We start from the raw sequence: 15501 nt of genomic DNA, 5'->3' as shown, positions 1-15501 counted from the left end.
GCTTCCCGCCTGTCGGCAGCGGCCGAAGGTGATCGTACCCGGCAGGCGCATTTCGAGGCAGGCTAGGGGAGCACATCCAGACGCATTCGGACAGCGTATCCGCGCACATTTCGCATCCTTTGGCAAGAGTCGGCGCCGGCGGCGCAAGAGTACGCAGAGGACCGCGTTCTGGCGGCATCTTTAAGCAGTGCAGTGCAGGATTCAGCGTCTGCAGCATCTTCTCCACAGAATGCTACGGCGCTTGACGGCAGTCCCACTTTCCCTTGAGACATCTGCTCGGGAAGCAGCGTGAAGGTACCGCTGGCCCGAGCATCGGTGGTTCAGTGGTAGAATGCTCGCCTGCCACGCGGGCGGCCCGGGTTCGATTCCCGGCCGATGCATCATTTTGTTTTTTCTCCGGTAGGGGTGCTGCGTGTCTTTCGCACTCGAACTGCGTGAGCCATGAGAATGAACCGCGGGATTCCGTGTGGAAAGAACCAATCATGCAGCGCGGACGACTGCTCGTTTGGACTCCTGCGTGCTATTGTACATACTGGCGTCGGCCTAGCATCGCAAGTTGCCTGCCGCGCCGTGAATGCACGTGTAGCAACAGAAAAAATGAGCCAGGGAGTGCAGACTCTCTACCACTTGTATTCGGTACTTACCAAGATTCCAGAAGGTCTAACGATCGCCTGCCTCGGTAGCGCAGTAGGCAGCGCGTAAGTCGCATAATCTTAAGGTCGTGAGTTCGATCCTCACCCGGGGCATCTAATTTTCTGTGACTGAAGGTGGTGCTGTTGCTAGGGCGCCAACTTATTTCTTGTTTGTTATCCGCAACGTTTCAACGCTTCAGCGGGAAAATGTTTACTTCCTGTTATTGCTACATACAGCTTCCCTATTCCTCTTCTCCCAGCAGAGCATGAAGCCAAAAGCATTGCTCTGCGACGTTTGAGGTGCGCGCCTTGCCAGTCAGTATGTGCAAAGATGCTCGCAAAGAGAGCGACAATGCGACAAGCGACCGTACGAACGGTCGAATGAAACGGCCGCATCCGGTGTGGTCTAGTGGCTAGGATACCTGGCTTTCACCCAGGAGGCCCGGGTTCGATTCCCGGTACCGGAACGGAATTTTTTCCACACGAATCGTGACAAGTTTGAGCTGTCCGAGCGGCCGTTTCCCGTCCTGCTCGCAATATAGCTACTGTTTCGTGACCGTCAGCAGAATATAGACTAGGGAAGCAGACACACGACGACCATAGGAATGGTGTATGGCTTCATGCCACCTGATTCCAGCGTAGGGCTGAGCAACTGCATCTGCCGAGGCCCGTTAGCTCAGTTGGTTAGAGCGTCGTGCTAATAACGCGAAGGTCGTGGGTTCGATCCCCCCACGGGCCACTTCTCTTTTACTACTGCGAAAAGGCAGCGCCGATTTCAGCTGGCGAGTGTGATGACCAAATGATCATCACCCTGCGTGGAAGTTGACAGAGGATCCGAACCCGACTCGTCGGGAAGCACTACAGCATTCACTCGGCAATGGCCATAATATCTTGAATACACTGGTTAGAGAAAATGTCCGATTGCCGATGCGTAACAACTTTGGCCCTTGTCAGTACTTGGGCGGGTGAGCGCATGGGAACACAGGGCAGTATTGGCAGTTTTACTTCCTATTTTTGTTTCTCCTTTGTTTTCGGAGCTACAGCCCGATTCGGCCAGGGAGACGCCACCGTGAAATGAAGGGGGCGTGCTGTGTGTCCATCGCCTCGCCTCGCCTCTCCTTACCTCTCTCAGTCGTTTCTCGTGCTTGTCGTTTTGATATAGGCCGATTTGAGAGCGTCAGCTCTCGCGTCAGCTGAGCAAAGTCGAGACAAGTCGAGACACACTAAGGGCTGGTATGCAGCGAGTAAGAGGGCGAAAAAACAATAGTTTAAGAGCGCGTGGCAAAAGTACTCATACGCGAAATTAAAAGCCTGCTGCGGTGGCCGGGAATCGAACCCGGATCAACTGCTTGGAAGGCAACTATGCTGACCATTACACCACCACCGCACAAGCGAGCGCCCCGCCACCGCGCTGAGTCGGCTTCCCGCCTGTCGGCAGCGGCCGAAGGTGATCGTACCCGGCAGGCGCATTTCGAGGCAGGCTAGGGGAGCACATCCAGACGCATTCGGACAGCGTATCCGCGCACATTTCGCATCCTTTGGCAAGAGTCGGCGCCGGCGGCGCAAGAGTACGCAGAGGACCGCGTTCTGGCGGCATCTTTAAGCAGTGCAGTGCAGGATTCAGCGTCTGCAGCATCTTCTCCACAGAATGCTACGGCGCTTGACGGCAGTCACACTTTCCCTTGAGACATCTGCTCGGGAAGCAGCGTGAAGGTACCGCTGGCCCGAGCATCGGTGGTTCAGTGGTAGAATGCTCGCCTGCCACGCGGGCGGCCCGGGTTCGATTCCCGGCCGATGCATCATTTTGTTTTTTCTCCGGTAGGGGTGCTGCGTGTCTTTCGCACTCGAACTGCGTGAGCCATGAGAATGAACCGCGGGATTCCGTGTGGAAAGAACCAATCATGCAGCGCGGACGACTGCTCGTTTGGACTCCTGCGTGCTATTGTACATACTGGCGTCGGCCTAGCATCGCAAGTTGCCTGCCGCGCCGTGAATGCACGTGTAGCAACAGAAAAAATGAGCCAGGGAGTGCAGACTCTCTACCACTTGTATTCGGTACTTACCAAGATTCCAGAAGGTCTAACGATCGCCTGCCTCGGTAGCGCAGTAGGCAGCGCGTAAGTCTCATAATCTTAAGGTCGTGAGTTCGATCCTCACCCGGGGCATCTAATTTTCTGTGACTGAAGGTGGTGCTGTTGCTAGGGCGCCAACTTATTTCTTGTTTGTTATCCGCAACGTTTCAACGCTTCAGCGGGAAAATGTTTACTTCCTGTTATTGCTACATACAGCTTCCCTATTCCTCTTCTCCCAGCAGAGCATGAAGCCAAAAGCATTGCTCTGCGACGTTTGAGGTGCGCGCCTTGCCAGTCAGTATGTGCAAAGATGCTCGCAAAGAGAGCGACAATGCGACAAGCGACCGTACGAACGGTCGAATGAAACGGCCGCATCCGGTGTGGTCTAGTGGCTAGGATACCTGGCTTTCACCCAGGAGGCCCGGGTTCGATTCCCGGTACCGGAACGGAATTTTTTCCACACGAATCGTGACAAGTTTGAGCTGTCCGAGCGGCCGTTTCCCGTCCTGCTCGCAATATAGCTACTGTTTCGTGACCGTCAGCAGAATATAGACTAGGGAAGCAGACACACGACGACCATAGGAATGGTGTATGGCTTCATGCCACCTGATTCCAGCGTAGGGCTGAGCAACTACATCTGCCGAGGCCCGTTAGCTCAGTTGGTTAGAGCGTCGTGCTAATAACGCGAAGGTCGTGGGTTCGATCCCCCCACGGGCCACTTCTCTTTTACTACTGCGAAAAGGCAGCGCCGATTTCAGCTGGCGAGTGTGATGACCAAATGATCATCACCCTGCGTGGAAGTTGACAGAGGATCCGAACCCGACTCGTCGGGAAGCACTACAGCATTCACTCGGCAATGGCCATAATATCTTGAATACACTGGTTAGAGAAAATGTCCGATTGCCGATGCGTAACAACTTTGGCCCTTGTCAGTACTTGGGCGGGTGAGCGCATGGGAACACAGGGCAGTATTGGCAGTTTTACTTCCTATTTTTGTTTCTCCTTTGTTTTCGGAGCTACAGCCCGATTCGGCCAGGGAGACGCCACCGTGAAATGAAGGGGGCGTGCTGTGTGTCCATCGCCTCGCCTCGCCTCTCCTTACCTCTCTCAGTCGTTTCTCGTGCTTGTCGTTTTGATATAGGCCGATTTGAGAGCGTCAGCTCTCGCGTCAGCTGAGCAAAGTCGAGACAAGTCGAGACACACTAAGGGCTGGTATGCAGCGAGTAAGAGGGCGAAAAAACAATAGTTTAAGAGCGCGTGGCAAAAGTACTCATACGCGAAATTAAAAGCCTGCTGCGGTGGCCGGGAATCGAACCCGGATCAACTGCTTGGAAGGCAACTATGCTGACCATTACACCACCACCGCACAAGCGAGCGCCCCGCCACCGCGCTGAGTCGGCTTCCCGCCTGTCGGCAGCGGCCGAAGGTGATCGTACCCGGCAGGCGCATTTCGAGGCAGGCTAGGGGAGCACATCCAGACGCATTCGGACAGCGTATCCGCGCACATTTCGCATCCTTTGGCAAGAGTCGGCGCCGGCGGCGCAAGAGTACGCAGAGGACCGCGTTCTGGCGGCATCTTTAAGCAGTGCAGTGCAGGATTCAGCGTCTGCAGCATCTTCTCCACAGAATGCTACGGCGCTTGACGGCAGTCCCACTTTCCCTTGAGACATCTGCTCGGGAAGCAGCGTGAAGGTACCGCTGGCCCGAGCATCGGTGGTTCAGTGGTAGAATGCTCGCCTGCCACGCGGGCGGCCCGGGTTCGATTCCCGGCCGATGCATCATTTTGTTTTTTCTCCGGTAGGGGTGCTGCGTGTCTTTCGCACTCGAACTGCGTGAGCCATGAGAATGAACCGCGGGATTCCGTGTGGAAAGAACCAATCATGCAGCGTGGACGACTGCTCGTTTGGACTCCTGCGTGCTATTGTACATACTGGCGTCGGCCTAGCATCGCAAGTTGCCTGCCGCGCCGTGAATGCACGTGTAGCAACAGAAAAAATGAGCCAGGGAGTGCAGACTCTCTACCACTTGTATTCGGTACTTACCAAGATTCCAGAAGGTCTAACGATCGCCTGCCTCGGTAGCGCAGTAGGCAGCGCGTAAGTCTCATAATCTTAAGGTCGTGAGTTCGATCCTCACCCGGGGCATCTAATTTTCTGTGACTGAAGGTGGTGCTGTTGCTAGGGCGCCAACTTATTTCTTGTTTGTTATCCGCAACGTTTCAACGCTTCAGCGGGAAAATGTTTACTTCCTGTTATTGCTACATACAGCTTCCCTATTCCTCTTCTCCCAGCAGAGCATGAAGCCAAAAGCATTGCTCTGCGACGTTTGAGGTGCGCGCCTTGCCAGTCAGTATGTGCAAAGATGCTCGCAAAGAGAGCGACAATGCGACAAGCGACCGTACGAACGGTCGAATGAAACGGCCGCATCCGGTGTGGTCTAGTGGCTAGGATACCTGGCTTTCACCCAGGAGGCCCGGGTTCGATTCCCGGTACCGGAACGGAATTTTTTCCACACGAATCGTGACAAGTTTGAGCTGTCCGAGCGGCCGTTTCCCGTCCTGCTCGCAATATAGCTACTGTTTCGTGACCGTCAGCAGAATATAGACTAGGGAAGCAGACACACGACGACCATAGGAATGGTGTATGGCTTCATGCCACCTGATTCCAGCGTAGGGCTGAGCAACTGCATCTGCCGAGGCCCGTTAGCTCAGTTGGTTAGAGCGTCGTGCTAATAACGCGAAGGTCGTGGGTTCGATCCCCCCACGGGCCACTTCTCTTTTACTACTGCGAAAAGGCAGCGCCGATTTCAGCTGGCGAGTGTGATGACCAAATGATCATCACCCTGCGTGGAAGTTGACAGAGGATCCGAACCCGACTCGTCGGGAAGCACTACAGCATTCACTCGGCAATGGCCATAATATCTTGAATACACTGGTTAGAGAAAATGTCCGATTGCCGATGCGTAACAACTTTGGCCCTTGTCAGTACTTGGGCGGGTGAGCGCATGGGAACACAGGGCAGTATTGGCAGTTTTACTTCCTATTTTTGTTTCTCCTTTGTTTTCGGAGCTACAGCCCGATTCGGCCAGGGAGACGCCACCGTGAAATGAAGGGGGCGTGCTGTGTGTCCATCGCCTCGCCTCGCCTCTCCTTACCTCTCTCAGTCGTTTCTCGTGCTTGTCGTTTTGATATAGGCCGATTTGAGAGCGTCAGCTCTCGCGTCAGCTGAGCAAAGTCGAGACAAGTCGAGACACACTAAGGGCTGGTATGCAGCGAGTAAGAGGGCGAAAAAACAATAGTTTAAGAGCGCGTGGCAAAAGTACTCATACGCGAAATTAAAAGCCTGCTGCGGTGGCCGGGAATCGAACCCGGATCAACTGCTTGGAAGGCAACTATGCTGACCATTACACCACCACCGCACAAGCGAGCGCCCCGCCACCGCGCTGAGTCGGCTTCCCGCCTGTCGGCAGCGGCCGAAGGTGATCGTACCCGGCAGGCGCATTTCGAGGCAGGCTAGGGGAGCACATCCAGACGCATTCGGACAGCGTATCCGCGCACATTTCGCATCCTTTGGCAAGAGTCGGCGCCGGCGGCGCAAGAGTACGCAGAGGACCGCGTTCTGGCGGCATCTTTAAGCAGTGCAGTGCAGGATTCAGCGTCTGCAGCATCTTCTCCACAGAATGCTACGGCGCTTGACGGCAGTCCCACTTTCCCTTGAGACATCTGCTCGGGAAGCAGCGTGAAGGTACCGCTGGCCCGAGCATCGGTGGTTCAGTGGTAGAACGCTCGCCTGCCACGCGGGCGGCCCGGGTTCGATTCCCGGCCGATGCATCATTTTGTTTTTTCTCCGGTAGGGGTGCTGCGTGTCTTTCGCACTCGAACTGCGTGAGCCATGAGAATGAACCGCGGGATTCCGTGTGGAAAGAACCAATCATGCAGCGCGGACGACTGCTCGTTTGGACTCCTGCGTGCTATTGTACATACTGGCGTCGGCCTAGCATCGCAAGTTGCCTGCCGCGCCGTGAATGCACGTGTAGCAACAGAAAAAATGAGCCAGGGAGTGCAGACTCTCTACCACTTGTATTCGGTACTTACCAAGATTCCAGAAGGTCTAACGATCGCCTGCCTCGGTAGCGCAGTAGGCAGCGCGTAAGTCTCATAATCTTAAGGTCGTGAGTTCGATCCTCACCCGGGGCATCTAATTTTCTGTGACTGAAGGTGGTGCTGTTGCTAGGGCGCCAACTTATTTCTTGTTTGTTATCCGCAACGTTTCAACGCTTCAGCGGGAAAATGTTTACTTCCTGTTATTGCTACATACAGCTTCCCTATTCCTCTTCTCCCAGCAGAGCATGAAGCCAAAAGCATTGCTCTGCGACGTTTGAGGTGCGCGCCTTGCCAGTCAGTATGTGCAAAGATGCTCGCAAAGAGAGCGACAATGCGACAAGCGACCGTACGAACGGTCGAATGAAACGGCCGCATCCGGTGTGGTCTAGTGGCTAGGATACCTGGCTTTCACCCAGGAGGCCCGGGTTCGATTCCCGGTACCGGAACGGAATTTTTTCCACACGAATCGTGACAAGTTTGAGCTGTCCGAGCGGCCGTTTCCCGTCCTGCTCGCAATATAGCTACTGTTTCGTGACCGTCAGCAGAATATAGACTAGGGAAGCAGACACACGACGACCATAGGAATGGTGTATGGCTTCATGCCACCTGATTCCAGCGTAGGGCTGAGCAACTGCATCTGCCGAGGCCCGTTAGCTCAGTTGGTTAGAGCGTCGTGCTAATAACGCGAAGGTCGTGGGTTCGATCCCCCCACGGGCCACTTCTCTTTTACTACTGCGAAAAGGCAGCGCCGATTTCAGCTGGCGAGTGTGATGACCAAATGATCATCACCCTGCGTGGAAGTTGACAGAGGATCCGAACCCGACTCGTCGGGAAGCACTACAGCATTCACTCGGCAATGGCCATAATATCTTGAATACACTGGTTAGAGAAAATGTCCGATTGCCGATGCGTAACAACTTTGGCCCTTGTCAGTACTTGGGCGGGTGAGCGCATGGGAACACAGGGCAGTATTGGCAGTTTTACTTCCTATTTTTGTTTCTCCTTTGTTTTCGGAGCTACAGCCCGATTCGGCCAGGGAGACGCCACCGTGAAATGAAGGGGGCGTGCTGTGTGTCCATCGCCTCGCCTCGCCTCTCCTTACCTCTCTCAGTCGTTTCTCGTGCTTGTCGTTTTGATATAGGCCGATTTGAGAGCGTCAGCTCTCGCGTCAGCTGAGCAAAGTCGAGACAAGTCGAGACACACTAAGGGCTGGTATGCAGCGAGTAAGAGGGCGAAAAAACAATAGTTTAAGAGCGCGTGGCAAAAGTACTCATACGCGAAATTAAAAGCCTGCTGCGGTGGCCGGGAATCGAACCCGGATCAACTGCTTGGAAGGCAACTATGCTGACCATTACACCACCACCGCACAAGCGAGCGCCCCGCCACCGCGCTGAGTCGGCTTCCCGCCTGTCGGCAGCGGCCGAAGGTGATCGTACCCGGCAGGCGCATTTCGAGGCAGGCTAGGGGAGCACATCCAGACGCATTCGGACAGCGTATCCGCGCACATTTCGCATCCTTTGGCAAGAGTCGGCGCCGGCGGCGCAAGAGTACGCAGAGGACCGCGTTCTGGCGGCATCTTTAAGCAGTGCAGTGCAGGATTCAGCGTCTGCAGCATCTTCTCCACAGAATGCTACGGCGCTTGACGGCAGTCCCACTTTCCCTTGAGACATCTGCTCGGGAAGCAGCGTGAAGGTACCGCTGGCCCGAGCATCGGTGGTTCAGTGGTAGAATGCTCGCCTGCCATGCGGGCGGCCCGGGTTCGATTCCCGGCCGATGCATCATTTTGTTTTTTCTCCGGTAGGGGTGCTGCGTGTCTTTCGCACTCGAACTGCGTGAGCCATGAGAATGAACAGCGGGATTCCGTGTGGAAAGAACCAATCATGCAGCGCGGACGACTGCTCGTTTGGACTCCTGCGTGCTATTGTACATACTGGCGTCGGCCTAGCATCGCAAGTTGCCTGCCGCGCCGTGAATGCACGTGTAGCAACAGAAAAAATGAGCCAGGGAGTGCAGACTCTCTACCACTTGTATTCGGTACTTACCAAGATTCCAGAAGGTCTAACGGTCGCCTGCCTCGGTAGCGCAGTAGGCAGCGCGTAAGTCTCATAATCTTAAGGTCGTGAGTTCGATCCTCACCCGGGGCATCTAATTTTCTGTGACTGAAGGTGGTGCTGTTGCTAGGGCGCCAACTTATTTCTTGTTTGTTATCCGCAACGTTTCAACGCTTCAGCGGGAAAATGTTTACTTCCTGTTATTGCTACATACAGCTTCCCTATTCCTCTTCTCCCAGCAGAGCATGAAGCCAAAAGCATTGCTCTGCGACGTTTGAGGTGCGCGCCTTGCCAGTCAGTATGTGCAAAGATGCTCGCAAAGAGAGCGACAATGCGACAAGCGACCGTACGAACGGTCGAATGAAACGGCCGCATCCGGTGTGGTCTAGTGGCTAGGATACCTGGCTTTCACCCAGGAGGCCCGGGTTCGATTCCCGGTACCGGAACGGAATTTTTTCCACACGAATCGTGACAAGTTTGAGCTGTCCGAGCGGCCGTTTCCCGTCCTGCTCGCAATATAGCTACTGTTTCGTGACCGTCAGCAGAATATAGACTAGGGAAGCAGACACACGACGACCATAGGAATGGTGTATGGCTTCATGCCACCTGATTCCAGCGTAGGGCTGAGCAACTGCATCTGCCGAGGCCCGTTAGCTCAGTTGGTTAGAGCGTCGTGCTAATAACGCGAAGGTCGTGGGTTCGATCCCCCCACGGGCCACTTCTCTTTTACTACTGCGAAAAGGCAGCGCCGATTTCAGCTGGCGAGTGTGATGACCAAATGATCATCACCCTGCGTGGAAGTTGACAGAGGATCCGAACCCGACTCGTCGGGAAGCACTACAGCATTCACTCGGCAATGGCCATAATATCTTGAATACACTGGTTAGAGAAAATGAAAGAAAATGTCCGATTGCCGATGCGTAACAACTTTGGCCCTTGTCAGTACTTGGGCGGGTGAGCGCATGGGAACACAGGGCAGTATTGGCAGTTTTACTTCCTATTTTTGTTTCTCCTTTGTTTTCGGAGCTACAGCCCGATTCGGCCAGGGAGACGCCACCGTGAAATGAAGGGGGCGTGCTGTGTGTCCATCGCCTCGCCTCGCCTCTCCTTACCTCTCTCAGTCGTTTCTCGTGCTTGTCGTTTTGATATAGGCCGATTTGAGAGCGTCAGCTCTCGCGTCAGCTGAGCAAAGTCGAGACAAGTCGAGACACACTAAGGGCTGGTATGCAGCGAGTAAGAGGGCGAAAAAACAATAGTTTAAGAGCGCGTGGCAAAAGTACTCATACGCGAAATTAAAAGCCTGCTGCGGTGGCCGGGAATCGAACCCGGATCAACTGCTTGGAAGGCAACTATGCTGACCATTACACCACCACCGCACAAGCGAGCGCCCCGCCACCGCGCTGAGTCGGCTTCCCGCCTGTCGGCAGCGGCCGAAGGTGATCGTACCCGGCAGGCGCATTTCGAGGCAGGCTAGGGGAGCACATCCAGACGCATTCGGACAGCGTATCCGCGCACATTTCGCATCCTTTGGCAAGAGTCGGCGCCGGCGGCGCAAGAGTACGCAGAGGACCGCGTTCTGGCGGCATCTTTAAGCAGTGCAGTGCAGGATTCAGCGTCTGCAGCATCTTCTCCACAGAATGCTACGGCGCTTGACGGCAGTCCCACTTTCCCTTGAGACATCTGCTCGGGAAGCAGCGTGAAGGTACCGCTGGCCCGAGCATCGGTGGTTCAGTGGTAGAATGCTCGCCTGCCACGCGGGCGGCCCGGGTTCGATTCCCGGCCGATGCATCATTTTGTTTTTTCTCCGGTAGGGGTGCTGCGTGTCTTTCGCACTCGAACTGCGTGAGCCATGAGAATGAACCGCGGGATTCCGTGTGGAAAGAACCAATCATGCAGCGCGGACGACTGCTCGTTTGGACTCCTGCGTGCTATTGTACATACTGGCGTCGGCCTAGCATCGCAAGTTGCCTGCCGCGCCGTGAATGCACGTGTAGCAACAGAAAAAATGAGCCAGGGAGTGCAGACTCTCTACCACTTGTATTCGGTACTTACCAAGATTCCAGAAGGTCTAACGATCGCCTGCCTCGGTAGCGCAGTAGGCAGCGCGTAAGTCTCATAATCTTAAGGTCGTGAGTTCGATCCTCACCCGGGGCATCTAATTTTCTGTGACTGAAGGTGGTGCTGTTGCTAGGGCGCCAACTTATTTCTTGTTTGTTATCCGCAACGTTTCAACGCTTCAGCGGGAAAATGTTTACTTCCTGTTATTGCTACATACAGCTTCCCTATTCCTCTTCTCCCAGCAGAGCATGAAGCCAAAAGCATTGCTCTGCGACGTTTGAGGTGCGCGCCTTGCCAGTCAGTATGTGCAAAGATGCTCGCAAAGAGAGCGACAATGCGACAAGCGACCGTACGAACGGTCGAATGAAATGGCCGCATCCGGTGTGGTCTAGTGGCTAGGATACCTGGCTTTCACCCAGGAGGCCCGGGTTCGATTCCCGGTACCGGAACGGAATTTTTTCCACACGAATCGTGACAAGTTTGAGCTGTCCGAGCGGCCGTTTCCCGTCCTGCTCGCAATATAGCTACTGTTTCGTGACCGTCAGCAGAATATAGACTAGGGAAGCAGACACACGACGACCATAGGAATGGTGTATGGCTTCATGCCACCTGATTCCAGCGTAGGGCTGAGCAACTGCATCTGCCGAGGCCCGTTAGCTCAGTTGGTTAGAGCGTCGTGCTAATAACGCGAAGGTCGTGGGTTCGATCCCCCCACGGGCCACTTCTCTTTTACTACTGCGAAAAGGCAGCGCCGATTTCAGCTGGCGAGTGTGATGACCAAATGATCATCACCCTGCGTGGAAGTTGACAGAGGATCCGAACCCGACTCGTCGGGAAGCACTACAGCATTCACTCGGCAATGGCCATAATATCTTGAATACACTGGTTAGAGAAAATGTCCGATTGCCGATGCGTAACAACTTTGGCCCTTGTCAGTACTTGGGCGGGTGAGCGCATGGGAACACAGGGCAGTATTGGCAGTTTTACTTCCTATTTTTGTTTCTCCTTTGTTTTCGGAGCTACAGCCCGATTCGGCCAGGGAGACGCCACCGTGAAATGAAGGGGGCGTGCTGTGTGTCCATCGCCTCGCCTCGCCTCTCCTTACCTCTCTCAGTCGTTTCTCGTGCTTGTCGTTTTGATATAGGCCGATTTGAGAGCGTCAGCTCTCGCGTCAGCTGAGCAAAGTCGAGACAAGTCGAGACACACTAAGGGCTGGTATGCAGCGAGTAAGAGGGCGAAAAAACAATAGTTTAAGAGCGCGTGGCAAAAGTACTCATACGCGAAATTAAAAGCCTGCTGCGGTGGCCGGGAATCGAACCCGGATCAACTGCTTGGAAGGCAACTATGCTGACCATTACACCACCACCGCACAAGCGAGCGCCCCGCCACCGCGCTGAGTCGGCTTCCCGCCTGTCGGCAGCGGCCGAAGGTGATCGTACCCGGCAGGCGCATTTCGAGGCAGGCTAGGGGAGCACATCCAGACGCATTCGGACAGCGTATCCGCGCACATCGCGCGGAGCAGCGGAGCGGTTGCGGCTTTGTTTACATCGCGGGGCGGCGCTCAGCGAGTGTTTCGAGGTCCACGTGTTCAAGTTTCTTCAACGTGAGTACCATGTCGACAGTTACTAGGGCAAACACTGCGCAGTTTGTGTTCGATCGAAATGCTTTGCGGCCCACCGCTTTTGAAATCCACGAATTTATATTCGAAGATTTGAAAATCCCGGAAGATCTAGTGGACACTTTTCAGTTGGATTTCGCGCAATATTCGCTTTTTTTGAAGTTCTTTTCCGGCGACATCTGTGAAAGATTTGTTGAAAAATTTGGCGGAGTGCGTAAATTTAGGCATGTCGATGGCACAGTCAGTGATGTGCAGATTGTGCCCTCGGGTTATGGTGTTAGAACGGTCCGAGTATTTAATGTGCCCCCCGAATGCGGCAATGATTTGATTGCACGTGCTCTCACTCAGTACGGCGTTGTCTTGTCGGTAGTAAACGAAAAGTGGTCTAGCGCGTACCGGTACCAGGTTAATAGTGGAGTACGTAGTGTCCGCATTGACCTGAAGAAACACATTCCATCCTACGTAATGATTGCGGGCTGTAGGGCTCAAGTGACTTATATCGGCCAGCCACCCACATGCTCAATTTGTCATTCCACTGAGCATTTACGTGTTGATTGTCCCCGTAGACGACCCGTGCAGCTCCCACGTAGTGATGCTGCGGCTACTGGTGGCCACTTTGTGCCACTACTGAGTGAAATAGTAGCGGGCACTGTATCACAACCCCGCCCTGCCGACCCTATTCGTGCTGAGGATGTACCAAGTGAGGTGAATGTTACTGTAGACGCGCCACAGGAACGAATGGAGGACGCTCCCATTTTGTCCTCGGCTGTAGTAGAATCGGATTCAGTTGCTAAGGAGGTCCCAGATGTTTCGGATCATGCACCAGTTGCTATTTCGGAAGAGATGGACACCTCCTTACCACCGCCTCCGCCGCCTGAAGAGGTTCCCCTGGCACCGAGGAAAGGGCGTACAAAGAAAAATAAAAATAAGGGTACTAGGAGTCAGCAGTCAGATGATTTACCGTGCACCCCTGTTTCAGAGAGTGGCAGTGAGAGTGAAGTTCAGACATCGTGCCCCCCTGCCTCTGACAGCTCTGCGCGCCAGGAGCGTATAAGGGAACAAACTGCACATCTCAAGGTGTTCTTAAATACGGCACGCGAACAGGGTGCGCATGCTGCGAAGCGCAAAAGCGAGCAAAGTAGCGAGCAGCTACCGCAGCGCACGCGCAGGCATTCGGCGACGTCGGCCGCCGGTACAGCAACAACACAGGCGGACGAGGCCACGTACACAGACACCGCTGGTGGTCGCGCCCAACCGACCGACCGACCAACGGAGACGCCCTGGTGGAAGCAGGAGGAGGACGACCCTGGATCCCATTAGCGGCTTTCGGCGGACCTGCTGTAATTCGTGCCCCGTTTACCTGCGACGTTATGTTACGCTGTTTCCTGCACGCTGACAGTAATTTTCTGCACAGTATTGTCCACGAGTTACGTAATGGGTTGCAGTGCTTCTTGACAGTTTTATTGGTGTGCTTGAGACGCTGCATCTGCGTCTTCCGTTTTTCATTTTTCTTGCTAATACTTGAGTGTCTGTGTTTTAAATGGCCGCCGCTCGTCAACATCTAAAGATCTTCTCAGTTTTATCACTCAATGTAAATCGCATCATAGCTGCGCATAAAATAGCAAGTTTTATAGACTTTTTAACTTTGGGAGGCTATGACGTTGCATTGCTCCAAGAAGTTACTGTTAAGCGCTTCAATAACGTCCCTGGTTATGATGTCATCTATAACATTAACGTTGAAGGTACTTGTGGCACCGCTGTTCTTTATAAAACTGTATTACAACCAACTAACGTTCACTTTTTACCGAATGGTCGCTTACTTACGTGTACGATCCAGGATGTCACATTTATTAATATATACGCGCCGAGTGGCACTGATCATAAACGTGCACGTTCTGTTTTTTTTAATCAAGATGTGGTTCCGTTTTTTGCGTCGACCCGCAATGTAGTAGTTGGCGGCGATTTTAACTGTGTTACTGCCGGAGCCGATCAATTTCCCACGGCTACCATGTGCCCGGAACTTTCCCAACTAATTGTGACAAATGACTTGATCGATGTTTGGCGTCATTTTCATCCTACCACGACGCAATACACACATTTTTATGCGAACGGTGCCAGCAGAATTGATCGCATTTATGTGTCGCGGCCGCTTCAAACCTATCTTCAGAGGGTTGCGGTACATCCCGTCGCCTTTAGCGATCACTGCGGTGTTGTGTGTGACGTGCAATTACTGGCAAATAGGCAGGCGCCCCCTTCCCGTGTTTGGAAACTCAATACCCGTCATCTCTCTGACGCCGGTTTACGTTGCGAGATTCAGAACGTGTGGCAGTTTTGTTCTGAAAAACGGGGAAGTTATGCCTCGGTCTTACAATGGTGGGTCGACTTAGCCAAACCGCAGTTGCGCAGTGTTGCGATGCGGTATGCAAGGGAGGCGTCATTTTGGGAGAGGCGCACCATTGCCTTTTATCAGCAGTGCCTCCAAGATGCGCTTGATGCGCCCGTGGCGCCAGATCAAAACTTACGCGCACGTTTGAATAGAATTAAAAGCAAGATACTCCAGCATCACCTCCACAAGGCACAAGGTGTTCTGATCAGGAGCCGACCGCAGTGTGAGACCATTGACGAAGTGCCAACGCTTTACCACTTGGCACGCGAGAAACGGTTGGCGCGGAGGAAAGACATTACCACCCTCATCACGGACACTGGTGCTCGTCTCACGGCGAAGCATGAGATCGTTCCCCACATCACCGACCACTTTAAGAGATTGTTCCGACGGACAGCTGCCGATGATGTCGCACGTTCCTTTCTGTTAGATGAATTGGATACTGTCATCTCCGAATCTGACCGTCAGTCACTGGATGAGATGTTATCACGGGACGATGTGAAAGATGTGTTACGTTCGTGTCGTCGAGGGAAGTCTCCAGGTCCAGATGGCCTTCCCATCGAATTTTACCTGGATTATTGGGAT

At 53.9% G+C, this 15501-nt stretch overlaps 30 non-coding genes across 30 annotated transcripts; 24 read left to right on the top strand and 6 right to left on the bottom strand.

Moving 5' to 3' along the window:
- Window positions 1-309: 309 nt before the first annotated feature.
- Window positions 310-380, top strand: Trnag-gcc. Its single transcript has one exon. It is a non-coding gene; the product is annotated as a tRNA-Gly (tRNA).
- A 293-nt stretch (window positions 381-673) lies between these two features.
- On the top strand, window positions 674-746 carry Trnam-cau. The gene has a single exon. It is a non-coding gene; the product is annotated as a tRNA-Met (tRNA).
- A 281-nt stretch (window positions 747-1027) lies between these two features.
- On the top strand, window positions 1028-1099 carry Trnae-uuc. The gene has a single exon. It is a non-coding gene; the product is annotated as a tRNA-Glu (tRNA).
- Window positions 1100-1297: 198 nt separating this feature from the next.
- Trnai-aau lies at window positions 1298-1371 on the top strand. The gene has a single exon. It is a non-coding gene; the product is annotated as a tRNA-Ile (tRNA).
- Window positions 1372-1947: 576 nt separating this feature from the next.
- On the bottom strand, window positions 1948-2019 carry Trnag-ucc. Its single transcript has one exon. It is a non-coding gene; the product is annotated as a tRNA-Gly (tRNA).
- Window positions 2020-2360: 341 nt separating this feature from the next.
- Trnag-gcc lies at window positions 2361-2431 on the top strand. Its single transcript has one exon. It is a non-coding gene; the product is annotated as a tRNA-Gly (tRNA).
- Window positions 2432-2724: 293 nt separating this feature from the next.
- On the top strand, window positions 2725-2797 carry Trnam-cau. The gene has a single exon. It is a non-coding gene; the product is annotated as a tRNA-Met (tRNA).
- Window positions 2798-3078: 281 nt separating this feature from the next.
- On the top strand, window positions 3079-3150 carry Trnae-uuc. The gene has a single exon. It is a non-coding gene; the product is annotated as a tRNA-Glu (tRNA).
- A 198-nt stretch (window positions 3151-3348) lies between these two features.
- Window positions 3349-3422, top strand: Trnai-aau. Its single transcript has one exon. It is a non-coding gene; the product is annotated as a tRNA-Ile (tRNA).
- A 576-nt stretch (window positions 3423-3998) lies between these two features.
- On the bottom strand, window positions 3999-4070 carry Trnag-ucc. Its single transcript has one exon. It is a non-coding gene; the product is annotated as a tRNA-Gly (tRNA).
- A 341-nt stretch (window positions 4071-4411) lies between these two features.
- On the top strand, window positions 4412-4482 carry Trnag-gcc. The gene has a single exon. It is a non-coding gene; the product is annotated as a tRNA-Gly (tRNA).
- Window positions 4483-4775: 293 nt separating this feature from the next.
- On the top strand, window positions 4776-4848 carry Trnam-cau. Its single transcript has one exon. It is a non-coding gene; the product is annotated as a tRNA-Met (tRNA).
- Window positions 4849-5129: 281 nt separating this feature from the next.
- Window positions 5130-5201, top strand: Trnae-uuc. The gene has a single exon. It is a non-coding gene; the product is annotated as a tRNA-Glu (tRNA).
- Window positions 5202-5399: 198 nt separating this feature from the next.
- Trnai-aau lies at window positions 5400-5473 on the top strand. The gene has a single exon. It is a non-coding gene; the product is annotated as a tRNA-Ile (tRNA).
- Window positions 5474-6049: 576 nt separating this feature from the next.
- Window positions 6050-6121, bottom strand: Trnag-ucc. Its single transcript has one exon. It is a non-coding gene; the product is annotated as a tRNA-Gly (tRNA).
- A 341-nt stretch (window positions 6122-6462) lies between these two features.
- Window positions 6463-6533, top strand: Trnag-gcc. Its single transcript has one exon. It is a non-coding gene; the product is annotated as a tRNA-Gly (tRNA).
- A 293-nt stretch (window positions 6534-6826) lies between these two features.
- Trnam-cau lies at window positions 6827-6899 on the top strand. The gene has a single exon. It is a non-coding gene; the product is annotated as a tRNA-Met (tRNA).
- Window positions 6900-7180: 281 nt separating this feature from the next.
- Trnae-uuc lies at window positions 7181-7252 on the top strand. The gene has a single exon. It is a non-coding gene; the product is annotated as a tRNA-Glu (tRNA).
- A 198-nt stretch (window positions 7253-7450) lies between these two features.
- Trnai-aau lies at window positions 7451-7524 on the top strand. Its single transcript has one exon. It is a non-coding gene; the product is annotated as a tRNA-Ile (tRNA).
- A 576-nt stretch (window positions 7525-8100) lies between these two features.
- Window positions 8101-8172, bottom strand: Trnag-ucc. Its single transcript has one exon. It is a non-coding gene; the product is annotated as a tRNA-Gly (tRNA).
- Window positions 8173-8513: 341 nt separating this feature from the next.
- Window positions 8514-8584, top strand: Trnag-gcc. Its single transcript has one exon. It is a non-coding gene; the product is annotated as a tRNA-Gly (tRNA).
- A 293-nt stretch (window positions 8585-8877) lies between these two features.
- On the top strand, window positions 8878-8950 carry Trnam-cau. Its single transcript has one exon. It is a non-coding gene; the product is annotated as a tRNA-Met (tRNA).
- A 281-nt stretch (window positions 8951-9231) lies between these two features.
- Window positions 9232-9303, top strand: Trnae-uuc. Its single transcript has one exon. It is a non-coding gene; the product is annotated as a tRNA-Glu (tRNA).
- Window positions 9304-9501: 198 nt separating this feature from the next.
- Trnai-aau lies at window positions 9502-9575 on the top strand. Its single transcript has one exon. It is a non-coding gene; the product is annotated as a tRNA-Ile (tRNA).
- A 586-nt stretch (window positions 9576-10161) lies between these two features.
- On the bottom strand, window positions 10162-10233 carry Trnag-ucc. Its single transcript has one exon. It is a non-coding gene; the product is annotated as a tRNA-Gly (tRNA).
- Window positions 10234-10574: 341 nt separating this feature from the next.
- Trnag-gcc lies at window positions 10575-10645 on the top strand. The gene has a single exon. It is a non-coding gene; the product is annotated as a tRNA-Gly (tRNA).
- Window positions 10646-10938: 293 nt separating this feature from the next.
- On the top strand, window positions 10939-11011 carry Trnam-cau. The gene has a single exon. It is a non-coding gene; the product is annotated as a tRNA-Met (tRNA).
- A 281-nt stretch (window positions 11012-11292) lies between these two features.
- Trnae-uuc lies at window positions 11293-11364 on the top strand. Its single transcript has one exon. It is a non-coding gene; the product is annotated as a tRNA-Glu (tRNA).
- Window positions 11365-11562: 198 nt separating this feature from the next.
- Window positions 11563-11636, top strand: Trnai-aau. The gene has a single exon. It is a non-coding gene; the product is annotated as a tRNA-Ile (tRNA).
- A 576-nt stretch (window positions 11637-12212) lies between these two features.
- Trnag-ucc lies at window positions 12213-12284 on the bottom strand. The gene has a single exon. It is a non-coding gene; the product is annotated as a tRNA-Gly (tRNA).
- Between the last annotated feature and the right edge of the window lie 3217 nt (window positions 12285-15501).

The sequence above is a fragment of the Schistocerca americana genome, unplaced genomic scaffold (assembly GCF_021461395.2).
Source record: "Schistocerca americana isolate TAMUIC-IGC-003095 unplaced genomic scaffold, iqSchAmer2.1 HiC_scaffold_133, whole genome shotgun sequence".
Taxonomy (NCBI): domain Eukaryota; kingdom Metazoa; phylum Arthropoda; class Insecta; order Orthoptera; family Acrididae; genus Schistocerca; species Schistocerca americana.
Note: the sequence above shows the minus strand (reverse complement) of the source record. Positions and strands in the feature narration are given on the sequence as shown.